General features: G+C 37.6%; 2 long non-coding RNA genes across 3 annotated transcripts in view; one reads left to right on the top strand and one right to left on the bottom strand.

Moving 5' to 3' along the window:
- Positions 1-14,639, top strand: part of LOC120609111 (uncharacterized) — a 193,390-nt gene extending 178,751 nt beyond the window's left edge. For both annotated transcript variants that reach the window (XR_005654673.1, XR_005654674.1), the window contains one exon: positions 14,487-14,639. This is a non-coding gene — a long non-coding RNA (uncharacterized LOC120609111). The remainder of the gene's footprint in view (positions 1-14,486) is intronic.
- Positions 1-15,870, bottom strand: part of LOC120609113 (uncharacterized) — a 463,755-nt gene that overhangs the window by 56,558 nt on the left and 391,327 nt on the right. The window lies entirely within an intron of this gene.

The following is a 15,870-nucleotide window of genomic DNA, read 5'->3' as shown; positions in this document are numbered from 1 at the left end:
TGATGGCCTGGAGCTCTCTCATTCTCTTTCACTGATGAAGCCCAACCCTGTTCTAGATCACAAAGGAGCTAAATGGGAGGACTGGCCCTCATCTTATCAGAGGTTTGCATTTCTCAAGTAGGCTGGAAGAAAAGTTTCTACATGCACTCACCACCTGTTTGACATCCCCTTCCTTGTTAATATTCATAGAAACTTGCAGGAATCCCTGCTAATACCCAGATTTGAAATCTCGGAGCCAAGTGCTATAGCTCTGGGGACTGATTCTCATCCATAAATATGCAGCAGCACGAGCCCCTGGCTTGGGCTTTCTGCCCTGTGTTGGCATCAGTGTTGTTTGTACAGTTGTGAAATTTCCCTTCCCAAACTGAAGTCAGGCCTGGACAGCAGCCCCGCTTCCGTTTCCTTTCTACTTCAAAAGTTCACACTGGCCATGTTATTCCCTGGTCGATTTTCACTTCCGTCTAAATTCTGTGCAAGTTAATGGGATTTTGTAGTTTCCTCCAGCCCTAAAATTTGAGAGGTGGTGAGTAAACTATTTTATGGTAGTCCATTGCTCTACTAATATACTACAAGTCAGAAATAAATAAAAGCAAACACTGAAATATATGATGATCTTTAAAAAGACCAATAGCTCATTTCCAGATTCAAGAAAGGTAGAGTATAATATTTGATATTTTCATAAGATGGGTACTCATGTATATAAGAATCCTTTGAAATAAAGAAGAATGTTTGGTACCCATTTTAATTTTTGTGAGAAAGACTCCCCTCATTTCTTAGAAAAGAGGAACAGCTAAAATGGGTCTATTAGAATCATCACCACCTTCCTCATTATCACTATCTTCCTCTTCCTCTTAGGTTTCTTTAATGGTCCTAAATGATCTAGACTGTAATGTGTGCCTCCTTGGAGAAAGAAGTAGGATTTATGGCCCAGGCTGGATTTGGTGCCAGCTAAGCACCATCGCCAGGAAATTAATTATAGTCTCCTCCCAGGTCTCTCGGAATGCAACTGTCTGGGCCCTCTTGGCAACAGGCTGATAGAGGCAGTGGGGCATTATGTCTCAACTTTTTCAAATGCTCAGAACTAAATTTACAGTCAGTGGGGCATTGCTTTGAAAATGTGACAAGACCTTAAAAAGACAGTGTATCATTCATTTGTAAGCAGGAAGATCATTGCTGTCAGACCAAATGAAAAGACTAAAGACAATCCAAAAATAAGTCTGAAAAGAGAAGCTGTATTCACAGAGCACTCACCATTCACAAATGTTATCCTAAATTGAGGCAGTTGCCCCAGAGACATTTGCTGTTATCTGCGTTTCACAGTGAAAGAAACTGAGGCTTAGAGAGGTTAAGTGACTTGCTAAGGTCACGAAGACAGTGTGTTGGAATGCAGAATTCAAAGCAGTGTCTGCTTGAATTTCATTTCTAGTGTCTTTCTACCTTATTGTGGTAACATAAGAGATGTGCACTTGACACTGTCTCTGACTGGCCATCACCATGACCTTGAGCTGTGCATGCTTTGTCACTGGGCTCTTCTATTACGTGAGCATATTAGTTGCTTAGACTAGATAACTTCTGTGGTTTCTTCAAGTAATAAGGCCTTCACCCAGTGGCATAATGTGGCAAGTGCCCAACATTATGTGGAAACTGGGTGGGTGGAATAATTCCCCTGAGGAGACAAGAGCAGTTTCTTCAGAAGAGCCTTTAATGTAGCAGGAACAATGGAGAGGTTTACAAAAGCCTGACCCAAATTGAGCTGGCTTAGATTTGGCTGCAGGCATCAGAAATATGATGCACTGCTTCAAGCGTGTGTGGCATGGATCTGATTGGTAGACCCATCTTCCAAGGAACCTATGAGATGAGGTTCTAGTTCTGGTCTCAGAGCCCTGATGAGCATCACCCCCCAACTGGCTTAGATGAACTAGTCTAACATCGCCAGTGCATACTCCTCATTTGGATCTCATGAAGTTAAATATCTAATGTAAAAATGCTTTGAAAGAATAATATGACTTGGAACATTACAACTAAATATTACAACTAAAAGAGAAAATATTTACAATAGTAAATGTTATTTATTTTAATAATTTATGCCTATTCATAATAATAATCTGTGTATTTTTTTAAATGCAAACATGCACACACCCCTGCCCCATAGATAACTCATACTATGGTAAGTAAACATACATGTACTGGTGTTTCTCAAATTTTGGCACAAAATACCTGGGTAAGAAATATCTACTGAATTTAAGTTAAAAATCAGATTCCAGGCCCCACCTTAGACTGATTTAGAATCAGAATTTCATGGTGCAGGTTAATAGGAAACTGCTTTTTCAACTCATTCTCCAAGTGATTCTTTGGTCTCTAAACCATGTTGCGAGAAACACTATACCATCTCCTATACATGTCGAAATCCTCAGCTATAACTAGGTATTTTTGGTGTTTCCACTTAATCTGGACCCTTGGAAAAACTCTGAGATCTACTATGTCAGAGTTAGAAGATGCTGGAATATAGATTTCTCACAAGCAACTCACAGAGAGGGTGGTAGTAAGTGGCATGCGTTCAGCTTCCAGACACTTTGGGTAGGTAGATGGGGTAGAGAATGGAAACTAACCTAGAGTTTTTATGGGTGCTCTCTCTCCTCGGATTCTCATTCAGTGCAAAGCTATTTCTTCATCAGATAATGACAGCCCAAACTGAATCTTAAAAAGATAAGTAAATTAAAATTTAAAAATAGTCTACGGCCATGAGCAACCCCGATCCAGTCTGATCTTGGAAGCTAAGCAGGGTCAGGCCTGGTTACTACTTGGATGGGAGACCACCTAGGAACACCATGTGCTATAGGCACAAAATATAAAAAAAAAATAAGGGATTGTAAGCTGACAAGGTCCTTGCAATCTGTGAGGTCAACCAAGGGTTGCCTCGCCTAAAAAAAATTAAAATTAAAATTAAAAATAAAAATAGAATTTCAAATTAGCTCAATTCTCCTTTCCATACTCACAGTGATTGATCTTTAACAAATAAAATGACCCTACCTATTTTTGCTGTAACCAGCATCCCAGAGGCAAAGAATAACGTGAATGCATCTTATAAAAGTTTCCAATATTTTTCCCAGCATACTTTCTTGAGCTTAACGCAGGGTAGGCACAGGAAGGGTGATGCTTCCATGTATACCAGGAGATAAGGTAAGTTAATCAGGGAGCCCAATCTCTCGGCCTGGTAAAAGATTTCCTATTACCCTATTTCTGCAGAACCAGGACTGACCTAGGAAGTAAGGATCAAACCCTTGGTTTGTAACCAATAATTACTGCAGTCTCCGGAACATCAGATCTTCTCTAGAAGAAACAGGGAAATACTGTGCTTAAAAACAAGGCCTCTAGAGTCGGACTTGCTAGAACTGACTCCCAGCTTGGCCAACTATTAACTGGATGGCCAGGGGCAAATGAGCCTGGGTTTGCTCTTTTGTAAAGTAGTGAAAAATAACAGTAAATGCTTGATAGTGTTCATAAATTATATAATTTGGATGATTTTAATAGGAAAATTGGTAGACAACTCTTATTATTTTGTTTTAATTGCAATAAAGGGAGATGGTGACAGCCTCCATGAGCTTAAAGGAAACACATCTCTTTTTCTCAGGATTAGCTGCCTAAACCAAAGATTTCAACAAAGAAATGATGGCTTCCACATCTGAATACAGATTATCTCAATATTTTTTTTCTTTTTAAATACATTTCCAGTAGAGTATAGTCACTGACATGACAAGTTCCCTTAATGTGATCAAGCACTAAATGCATGATCCAAGGCTTATACAGAGAGAGCAGGCAATTTGTAGTAACCCCTGTATGAAGGTAGACTAATCCAGGAAAAACAAAGATGCTTCCTTGACATTAACTCTTAATTTGTATTGACAACAACTATTGGGTAGATATTATTACCCACTTTGATAGGTTTAGATAAAATGAGTTTTAGATAAAATGCATTCCCCAGTCATTTTTGCTAGTAGGTGTCAAACAGAGCCATTTAACCATTATTATGTACTTTACTTCATAAGCATAAGCACATGCATACCTCCAATGTGAGGCATTTGAGAGGAAAAGAAGTCAAACGGCTCTCGGGCTGTCTACGGAGGGTAAGTCAGTAAGGAGGTGACTCCTGAATTATCTTTGGCAGTGCCAAATGATGAGGGCTTCCACTTCTCATTGCCTTAGAACACAAAGAAGGGGAAGTTGATGATGAATGCATGTGCTCCCTAAACTCTGGGTGCTGTCTGACGCTGGCTTGTCTGCTCCCTTGATCTAGTGGGGCTGGGCTCAAGGTAGAGTACATCGTAATAATGGCATCTTGGTCAAGTAAGCACAATCCATTTCACTGCCGTCAAATATGACGGGAGAGTCCCATTGTGGGAGAACCACTGGCTGTCCTGATAGAGAGGAGGAGAAAGTAGACAGATCCTCCCAAAGGGGTTTGAAAGGATTAGTTCCTTTAAGCAGGCCACGTATGCACGCGCTCCTCAGCCTCTTCCCGCTGGCATTCTGTGTTGATCTGGGGTTCAGAGCCCGGCCTCATGAACTACTCAAGCCGCTACTTAACATGTCTTGCTCACTGGCATTTTAAATACATTATTTTCTTAGTACATTCTGATAGTTAAGAAAAAAAAAGTGGAAAAAGTTCTTGCTCCTATATCTTTATCTACTCAGTTTCTCTCATAGTTTAACCGCTGCTGTTATTTCTCTGCACCCTTCTGAAGTTTTTCATGCAGACATACGCAAATACAAATCTTCCTTTTCCCGTTTCGTCAAAGGTAGAGTGCTGCATAATACTCCGCACTTTATTCCTTCACTTAACTATACATCTTAGAGAATTTGCATGTTTCTGGATCAGAGATTAGGCAATAGTTTTTGTACTCTCATCTCTCCCCTCATTTTTCAGTAGCTATGAGCTAAGATGACCCTAAACTCTTTCTTTTTTTCAGGCCAGAAAAATTTCAGGTTTTTTTTTATTTTTTATTTTTTTTTTGGGGGGGGAGCTTTTTTGTCTCTCCAGCACACCAATTTTGAGCCTCTATGAGCTGAAGAGACAAAAATCGAAAACTCACTACATATGGATGGTTTTGTAACCATCTACAAAACAAGCAACCTGATTTAAAAATGGGCAGAGGATATGAATAGACACTTTCCAAGGAAGACATACAGATGGCCAACAGGCACATGAAAAGATACTCAACATCACTAATTATTAGGGAAATGCAAATCAAAACCATGAGATATCACCTAACACCTGTTACAATGGCTATTATAAAGAAGACAAGAAAAAAAATGTTAGAGAGGATATGGAGAAAAGAGAATCCTTGTGCATTGTTGCTAAGATTGTAAATTGGCTCTGAAAACAGTATGGAGTTTCCTCAAGAACTACCACATAATATCACAATCCCATTTCTGGGTATTTAGCCAAAGAATATAAAAACACTAATTCCAAAAGACATAAATAGTGCTGCGATGAACACAGAGGTACATATAAGAAACGAGATATGGAAACAACCTCAGTGTCCACCAATGGATGAGTAAAGAAGTTGTGGTGTGTGTGTTTACACACATACAACAGAATACTACTGAGCCATAAATATTTTGTCATTTGTGACAACATGGAGAGACCTAGAGGGTATTAAGTGAAATAAGACAGACAAAAAGAAATGATTTTACTCATATGTAGACTATTAAACAAAAGAACAAACAAAATAAAACTTATAGACAACAAATTGGTGGGTACCAGAAAGGGAGAGTGAGATGGGTAAAGGAGGTGGACTCTATGGTGACAGATGGAAACTAGACTTCCATCTGTGATGCGCATGCTACAGTATACGTAAATACTGAATTATAATATTGTACATCTGAAATTCATATGTTATTAACCAATGGCAACACACAAAAAAAGAAAAAGGAAACAATATATATGTTTCAGTTGTGTCAGAAAATTAACAAAATTCATATCCCTCATAAAACTTAGTGATCTCCTAATGCCACTTCTGAGAGATTTTCTTAAACTTTATAAATTTCATTTCCCAGCTCAATTTCTTACATGTACTGAAGTTCTAAAAATTGCAAAGGACTATATCAAGATTAAATTACTTATTTCAATACTTAAGAATATGGTTTCAAATTCCCTCTAACTACTCCTGACTCAATTAAAGCCAGAGAGTCATTTGAAAGGAATAATTTCATCTCTGCCTAAGCATTCTTAAAGAAAAGTGTAATTCTGTTACTTCGTATCATACAAAATTGCAACCACTTCACTATAGAGATGCATTTGAGTTGAATTACTTGCCCCAGAAAATGCCAGTTATTATGGAGAGGAAACAGGGAGCAACTTGAATATTCAAATCAGCTAACAAAACACATAATGTTTAAAATAAAAATTGGAAAAATGGTTAAGAACTCACCATGAACGGAGCTTTGGGTTTCACATAGATTATTTTATGAATTATCCTGTTTATGGAATAATTATTTTATCCCTCATAAAATCTTCATTCTTTGATAGCCTGTACAACCTTAAAATCCTATGTCCAAACCTCGGTTAATTTCTAGAAATGACAGAAACTTGTCCTTCTCCAGTGTAAAAAAGACAAAAATCATCACTACATCTCATACAAGATTCAGTCTACAAATGCTTGCTGGCCTTCTGGAGCGTCCACTCTTCAGACCAGCAGTGTGGAGCATCTCTGATGAAAACTGCTCCTACAGGATCTGGGAGGAGACAAAGGGTAATAGCAATGTTTTGCTTTGTTTTTTCCCCCTGAGTTCTCAGAGTGACAGACAAGTCGCAGTGGCTACTGCCTGCTATTGCCCTTTTGGAGCAGCTGGTCAAACTATCAAGACACTATACTGACCCATAAAAGTCACATGACTTTTAAGCTAACCTATCTCTAGAAAGTGACCTCATGCTGCCCCTGCTATTGCCCTCGTTTTCTCACACACGGGATTTTACATCAAAGGTCAGCCCACTGACTGTGATGAGGTTGTTGGGCTTCTTGAGGTTTTTGCTTTGTTCGCAGCCCACAGATGCAGGCAGAGACTTGTCACTTAAAAGTCATGAAATCAATGAGTAAAGGAAACCGAATCAGGGTCTCACTCATCTCTTCCCTGTGGAAGTAACCAAAGGACCAGTGAGTGCCACGAAAGAGAATAACTTAACAAATATAAAACAAGATGATTGCCAAAGACACTACAGAGAACAAACTCAGACAGAATACAATAAAAAGGGTTATTGATTGTATTCAATTAAATAAGATCTTAGATAATATATTTCTGATCATTATAAGTAATACATGAGAATTAATTGATAAAAGCCATAACGATCCCAGGTAAGATTGGCTGTTATTCAAAATGTGTGTGTTAAAGGTAGGTTGCAAATCAGTCTTATTGCACTTAAAAGCAAAGCAAGAATAAAATATGATTATACAAAATGTATAGCATTTAAAACATACTAAGCAACTGATAAGGAAAAATAGGAGGACATCTCAGAGTGGAATGTGAGAGAAAATTTTTTCATGGTTTTCATGGAAATAATATGCTCATCAACATCTCCACAATAAATGTAACAACTATATTTATAGGAAGGTTTGTTCAAACACTTTTATGATTTTTGAAAATACTTAACCTCCCTTCACTAATCTCCAGGAGCTGCACAATTCTTGATTTTATGATACTGTTTAGAGGGAGATCCCAGTGGCTTTCCTGGGAATGAGCAGTATAACTCTACTTAAAAGTGTCATTGGCTCTGAGATCAGTACATCAAACTGCCCCTGGCCCCAGGCTTCCATGTGATCTTTTTTAATAACACCATGGATTCCTGATCTGAGATGCCTTCAAAAGAATAACCAAGAAAGTGTGAGAGTGCTTGCCTGCAGGCTCCAGTAGGAACAAAGGGTATTTATGTAGATGGGAGATGATAGAGAAAACAATATTGCAGCAAATGAAGCCTGGGTCACCTCCTTACCTAGGATTACTTAGAGAATAGAAGGATTTGTTTTTAATGTTCTGGTAATACAATGAAATGTAACTGGGCTTGTTGTGATGACTAATGATTTATACACACTTTGTTTGTACATAAGAGGAAAATTAGCAAAAGGAAAAACACAAATAAGCTATGGTTTTGTCTGAATGCTGACAGCTTTTATAAAAAGTAAAATTAAACTATTGAGACACATTGATCTCATTGCTAGGGAGATTCTGGAGAATAGAGAAAAAGTAAACAATATAGGTAAATTTTTATCAGTAGTTTTAGTCTCAAAAGCTGAGCGTTATAGATGCCAGCTTCTTCAGTCTCTCCCCTCACCCCCAAAGCCCTATTGAAAATAAGAAGAGAATTCAGAAATTCCATATTAACAATCACTACATGTGGGCTCAGCTCCAATGCATGTTTGAGGCTCAAACTGGCCCAATGCAAGAAAGAAGAAGCCTTGACTGGTCTAGAAAAACTGACCAGTCTAAAAGACTGACCTCTGGTTATAGTTAGCTTTCGACCCACTGTGTATGGCCATCTCAGACAAGCCTTAGTCTAGTTTCAATATTCATGGAGATTTAATCCAGAAATAATAGGAGGAGCTCAAATTAAAAGGAAAGAAGCAGTATGAATCTAAATAATCAGTCCATTTGCAACAAAGCATCAGTTTGTGGCTGGTAATTCAGGAACAGATTTCATCTCTGCAGAAGGAGGGGATGGCAAGGACTAAGTTGCAATGTCAAGGATCAGTCAAGTACAGCTGTATTCAGAGCCACACTTTGTTTTCAGTTGGAAGTCCAGGTCCAAGATAGAGAACCAAGAGAGAGGACCAGTCATATAGACCAAGCAGATATGGCAGAAAGCTAGAGTTGATTTGATTGGCAGTCCAGAGTACCACACAATAAGCAAAACTGATGCAGATTTATGGCACCAAGGCTCATCCCTCCCCCCATGATTTGGTGTGCTGGGAAACTGCTTGTGACTGTCCTATTCTGAGCAGGAATGTCTTAGGGAGTCCCAGTAATCCCAGTTCAGAGAGGGCAGTAGAGTAGGGGCTATGTGTTACTCCTCATACAGCAGGCACCGAGACCAGAATAAGTATGCAAGTGTTTTAGAGGGGACTAAAGGGGAAATAGAGAGGGAGCCAGGGAAGCCTAGGGTTATAATGCTGACTTTGTATGAGAGAGAAGCTTGGGTGGAAGTGGCCTAGATAGTCCCAGGAATGTCCAGCAAGGCCTTGGCAGCAGTCATAGGGTCTCGTGTGTCACAGAAATGGGTCTACTTGAGTATACCTGCTGTGTTCTGCCCAGGAGAAGTCCCCCTAAAATGTAGCCTCAGCACAAACAGAGATGGATTTCAGAGAGCAGCAGTCTGGGCCCTAGTCCACTTATGTTCCGTGTAGTGGGAAGTCTGCTGAGAGAATTCTTAGGGCTACTATAGGCTAAAAATAATTTCTCTTCTATGCTTTAATGGAACAATATTGGCCAAGCTTGCCTAACACCTATCTAGCAAAAAAATATCTATTTACTTAAAAAATGCCCACCTCTACTTGCTGGGACACCAGCAAGGAAGTTCAGTTAGGAACTCAGGTCAAAACCAAAGGCTTTATCTCCACTATATGAGATTGCCATCAATTCACCAGCAGAAGAGAGACTTAGCGAGAAGGTGCAGGCAGTAGTAGACAATATCGACCGCTTTTAAATCAAGAGTTATAACAAAATATATATTAAGCTTGGTTTATTATATCTATTTTGAAATACACCAGGAATTATTTCACTATTGAACTCAGCATTTATGATATGATGATGAGTTATAATCGTATTTTATCCAACATCGTATTCCCCAGAAATAGAATGTTTTATTTCATTTTACTATGGGCTATATTTTGGTACATTCAAACAAATCTGGGTTTGATAAATTTTTTTAGTAAGTGCTACATAACCAACCTAGTGCCTCTGCACACAAAGCAAACTGTGATTTAAGTAAATGTATTTTTGATAAAGGAGTTCTGCCTGAATGATTTATCAACTTAATGTGGAATTGCCCTACAGTTGTATAGTACTAGGCCTGTTCTGAATTTGAACCTTCTATTGCAAGCTGAGAAAATGAAGGGAAAAGTATAAGTGATAGCTAGTTAGAGGTTAGGAAAGATTAGTTTTGTGTAAGTTGCCACTGTGTGGCTCAAATAACAAAAAGTAAAATAAAAGCAATAAAGACACAAAAACTTACATCTGAATTTATGGAAATGATCTGCTAAATAAAGAAAAACAGCCTTAGATTTAACTGAGCTTACTTAACTCTAAACCAAAATGGGGCCCTCACATCATAAACCTTTTCCTAGAGGACCACGATCTGCTCATATTTAGTCAGCTTAGCATTAGACAGAGATAAAAAAAAAAAGGTCTTTGGTCTAGTTTGGGTAGAAAATGCTATAGCTAAGAAGCATACTGAGCATATTCCCATAACCAGCTACAGGAAGATGAAATTGCAGGTTTATAAGTTTTAAGAAAGCACATTAGCTCATAAGTCCCTAGCACATGAAATGATGGGGTTAATTATGTAGACTTAGAACCATATCAGAACTTCCTCAGCATAAACTATGACATAATTTTAGCCTGTGTCAAAGATAAACACAGCTAGACTTTGGTTCAAGTGATGACTACAGAGTTTATTCTGACAATAGGGGCAAGATCTGAGCTCTGGTTAGATTTGGGCGGAGGTAACTGGGCCTTTTAAAGAGAGAATGGACAAAGGAAGGGGATGTGGGGCAAATAGGGCCTCAACGGATATAGATAAGTGAGAAATTTAAAAAAGGATTGGTCAGTGTAAATGTGGCTGTGCTAGCTGGTAGTTACTGAAGTTGAGATCCTATCCTCAGAGACTGAAGACAGAGGCCCTATCCTTCCTGATGATTATGTTTGAGAGGAATGGCTTTCGGGTCCTTCAGAAAGACACTCCTGAACTGGAGGAGATACATGTATATCTCAAAAAGAAAGAAGGATTCATAACCATAAGATCTTTTTAGTAAATATTCTAAGAAAGGAAGGTCGAGGGCCTATTGTCTGGTGTTGGCTAGAACAAACAGTAAATTGTCCTAGAAGCATGGAGCGTTCTCAGGCATAGGGTCATCCTAGGGACACAGCCTTACACTGCTGGAAGCCATGCTGGAGTTTGACCTTCTCTTAGTGCAGAGGTTTGTACAGAAACTTTATATGCCAAGGCTTCTGCAGATCACATTTAGCTATGAAAGTGATGGGCACAGGCCTCTTGAGGCAGCACATCGAGATTGGTTTGGAGTCCTAAATACGTAAAATGCAAATTATAGAATACGGACTCATTGATTCATTTAATTAAATAAGTATTGAAAATATTTGTGCCTGATACTACGCCAGTCACATGGGTTTCAGTGGTAAATATACAGAATTGTTTCATGCACATGTTGAATTTTGATCTCATTTGGCGGAAATAGCCTTAAAGCAATAATGACAATAACTAATTACTTGTCATTAATTAATAACTGTTGTGCTTCCAAAAATAGACAACTGAAATTATGAAACTCCTGATGGAAGTATACAAAACCAGCTATATTTCCTGTCAAAAATTGAATGTGAATCTGAAAAAGCCGCTAAAACTAAATTTATATAGGGGGAAGGGAGAACATATTAAACAACACCATGGCTATGTATTCAGCAAGATTCAGATACAGGAAACCTTACAGAGCAAATAAGCTAGATTTAAAAAAAAAAAAATTAATGACAATGATTATATAGAAAATCGATATATTAAGAGTCTTATAGATGTATGGACCTTACCTGGATTCAAAAAAGAAAAGAAAAGTAGAGACAGAAATAGACACTGAATACATATTTGATTCTACTAAAATAAAATGATTATTAATGGTTTTATTTGAAAACGATTTTGGGATTTTTTTTTAAAGAGATAAATTAGAGATTCATACTGACATATTTATCAATTCACTAGTATGCTGTCTGGGATTTCGGGTGAAATGAGTAACAAGGTGACAATCATTAATGCTGGGTGATGGGTATATGTGGGGTAATTATGCTACTCTCTTTTATAACTAAGAAGCTTAATTCTACTGTGGATGGAAAATAGAGTGTGAAAGAGAGAGACTTGCAAAACAAACCTAGATATATAGGTGGGAACTTAAAAGTTTATTAAGAATTTTACAGTAAATGGGAAGTCAAAAAATTTTAAGCAGGAAAGTGACAAAATTAGATTTAGTTTTTTGTGAAAGAATAGTCACTCTCTGAATAATGAATTGGAAGAAGGCAAGAAGGAAGAGGTTCCTGCAACACTCCAGGTGAGTGATTTAGTGGCAGCAATATATAGTAAATAGATTTAGGAGATACTTAGTAAAATAATCAATAATTGGCAGTGTACTGGATATAGAGAACTGTATAGAAAGAGTTAGCTAAGATAACTTATATGCTTCTAATTTATACAACTTAATGTTGGTATCATTTACCAGACCTCTTTGAGGGGTAATACCTACGAGATCCATTGTGGACTTAGAGAATTTGAGATGCTTTTTTAACATCTAAGTCAAGAGATTAAATAAACAGTTGTATATAACAATCTATAACTTAGAAAAGGGGCCTGAGTTGTAAATATAAGAGTCTTAGGAAGATGAGATAACATAGAAAAATTAATGAGTATATATAGAAAGCCCTTGGTTTCGGCTCTAATAAATACCAGCCCTTGAAGTTCAGGTGGAGGACTTTGCTTCTAGGTAACGTATAATGGATCACTGAAGCAACAAATATCAGCTGGATAACTTCATAAAACTAAAAAATTAGACAGTGCTGAAAGAAACAGACTGAATTAATTGAAATTCAAGAGAAGCCTGTTTCAAAGACAACTAAACATCTCTGGCTGATTTCTTCTCTGAAGGCATCCTGTGCATAAACTAAAGATTAGGTCTGGTCCAAACAGACATACTACATTGGATGCACGAGAAAACAGCAGATCTTTGGTTGTCATGTGCACCTGAGGTGACAATCTAGAATCCTGAGAAACCTGAATCAACAAGTTTCTCATTGCTCTACCCTGGTCTGTGCATGAAGTACTGTAGGGCCACATTAAAAGCAGAATAAAAGCTCTTGTAATCTTACCAGAATTCATAGGCAAATTCTCAGTATGAGAAAGATGCCTGCCTCAAACATGTGCCTGATGTTGCCATTGGGATATTTTCCAGATTGGAATGTGAAAATAAGAGCTACTGTCAAAACATTAGAAGAGCGTAACTGAAATTCCTTAAGTCGTTCAAGAATGAAACTTGTTAGATTATCAATAAAAAGATAGGAGGAGTGTGCATAAGGGACACTGAGAAACTAGAAATGTATTATAATTCTGTAATATTTAAAAATGATATCATGCAAGATCAGGTTTTGGAAAGATGAGTTATATATTATCTTAGAGAAGTGAATATAAATATGTATCTCTTTTCTTTGAAATGATGACTTAAAATATGCTAAATTTATTTTAGGTACTAAATTTAAGTCAATATGTGAGGTTTACTTTTTTAATTTTTGGTAAATACTTGCATATTTTCATATTAAAAATATTAAAAACTCTTTGAAACAATCTTTTCTGTTATATATGTGTCATAATATGCTAAGAGTAATACAATCCGGTATCAGAGTACTAATCAGAGAAAAGGTGAAAATTTTTACTAGAAAAGCAGAATTATACAACTAAAATGAGTTCTACAGATACGAGCAGGAAGGCATTGCCTGACAATTTTATTAAGCCGAGTAAATAAAGTCATCTTATCCGAAGTGTGTGCATGTGAAGATACTGCATTTTCATAAAAGGTACATGTTAAAATGGCAAGTAGTTATACTAAACATAATGCCAATTCCCAGCAATCAATGTGCATTAATTTGAATTCTGAAGGGGCCTCTGGAAGAGGGTAATTAATGTGTTAATTGATATCTAGTGAGGATGAGCATGTGCTGTGCTGGGCAGTAGATCAATCTGTGTTAAGTATAAGGATCCCTAGAAATTCAACTATCCAACAAGAAAGCATCCTACACTTTCGTGTCTCTGCACATTTGCCCATATGACCCCTAGCCAGCAATGCTGGGCTCATTTCCCAGCACTCGTCAAAATCTTCCTCATCCTACAATGGCTAGTTCAGGTCCTATTTACTCTAGAAAACTTTCTCAAATGTTAATACCTTTTTGTTAATACTCTCATTTGCTGTGGTCATCTTGCCTCCCTGAGCTGAACTGTATGTGCTTGAAGAGAAGGGGCGATGTGTGGCAGAGACAATGCCAGGGAATGACCAAATCATCTAATTCACCTCCTGGAAACAGATGAAGACTACATTCAAGCACCTTGGGACTAAGTAGGGCCATGTGACTATTGCGATGAGTGTAATGTGGGTGAAAATGATATATACGATTTTCCACCTTGACTTGTAAAAATACTCCCATGTCTTAATGATCCGTCAATTCTCCTATCACAGCCATGGAAGCTCTGTAGTCAGAATGGGAGTCACCGAAATAGAAGCAGCTTGCATTCTTTGGTTACTGAATGGAGAAGTGATTCCCAGAAGAAACACCCAACCGGCAACTACCACATTGGATTTTGAAAAATAAACAGCTACTATGTAAAGCTACTGAAGTGTATTGTTTGATTTTATGAAAACCAGCATGAATCACTCCAAATATCTATGTCACAAAGCCTATGTTATATAAACCTTACACTAGACTTTCTAGGATTCAATGAAAGAATTTCCAGTGGAGATTAGAATGGTCTTCAGAAACTTCATAAAAGACATGAAACTTAAAACTATATAAAATATTAGTTATGCTTCTATATTGGAAGAATAGACAAGCATGATGAAAAATTTAACATTATTAAAGATGTAATTGAAAGTAGGTGTTTTTAGAGTATGTATTGGAAGATTAATGAAAAATTAAGAGGGGGACATAACAGCTCTCTGACTAGCTAAAGCTAAGCCAATTATCAGGAGTCATAGGGGGATGGATTTTGGTTTGATATAAGCCTTTTCTCAGTTTTCAAAATTCTCTAGGTCAAAAATGACCATACCACTGCAATAGTATTCAAAAGAAGCATTCAAGCATAAATTCGGCATTGAAACATCAGGGATGCTTTAGACGGATTACAGGTCGGACTACTACTGCTACTGCCATTTTATAATCTGTCTACTAGGGAATGTAACAGTATTGACATGACTTCTGTGAGAAAAGATCAGAAAACTCTACCACCACTTTTATCTTCAACACCTAGTTTCCACAACCAGCCTTGCTCTTTTCCTACAGACCATGTGAGAAGCTGTAACAGCCATTCCTGATAATGGCAGCAACCCCTCCAAACGCATGACTATAGAAGAGAAGGAACAATTCTCTCAGGAATCTGTAAATTACTGATCTGAGGAAACCCATGACCTACCTCCTGGGAGAAAAGTCAGTACAATATTGTATTATGTGTTACAAACTACTCTTTGAGATAATATTTTCCTCCTTTCAACTCTTTCAAACTTCACAATGGTAGTAGTGAATCTAGTACTATGTTACACTATATATACATTTGCTATTGGCTTCTCCATTGGTCACTCAAAAGCATTTGCGAATGATGCTGAAAACTCATTCTGTTTCTGCAGTTCCCCATTTGTAAGCCACTCCAAATCCACCCATTGGCAAATAACCACCGTCCAGGATTAAGCACCAGAGCCTATTATTCCTTTTCATTAATACCTGGTTGTTTTACATTTTCCATTACTTAGAAATCTGACAAAGGTGTCTGTATTGCATGATTATCCCTACATCGTCAGTTGCAAAACTGATCTTTTTCTTTGTTATAAGGGAAGAAAATACCAGTCTGAG

This window comes from Pteropus medius, unplaced genomic scaffold (assembly GCF_902729225.1).
Source record: "Pteropus medius unplaced genomic scaffold, Ma_sr-lr_union100, whole genome shotgun sequence".
NCBI classification, from domain to species: domain Eukaryota; kingdom Metazoa; phylum Chordata; class Mammalia; order Chiroptera; family Pteropodidae; genus Pteropus; species Pteropus medius.
The sequence above is the reverse complement of the archived record's forward strand: the minus strand, read 5'-3'. Positions and strand labels throughout refer to the sequence as shown.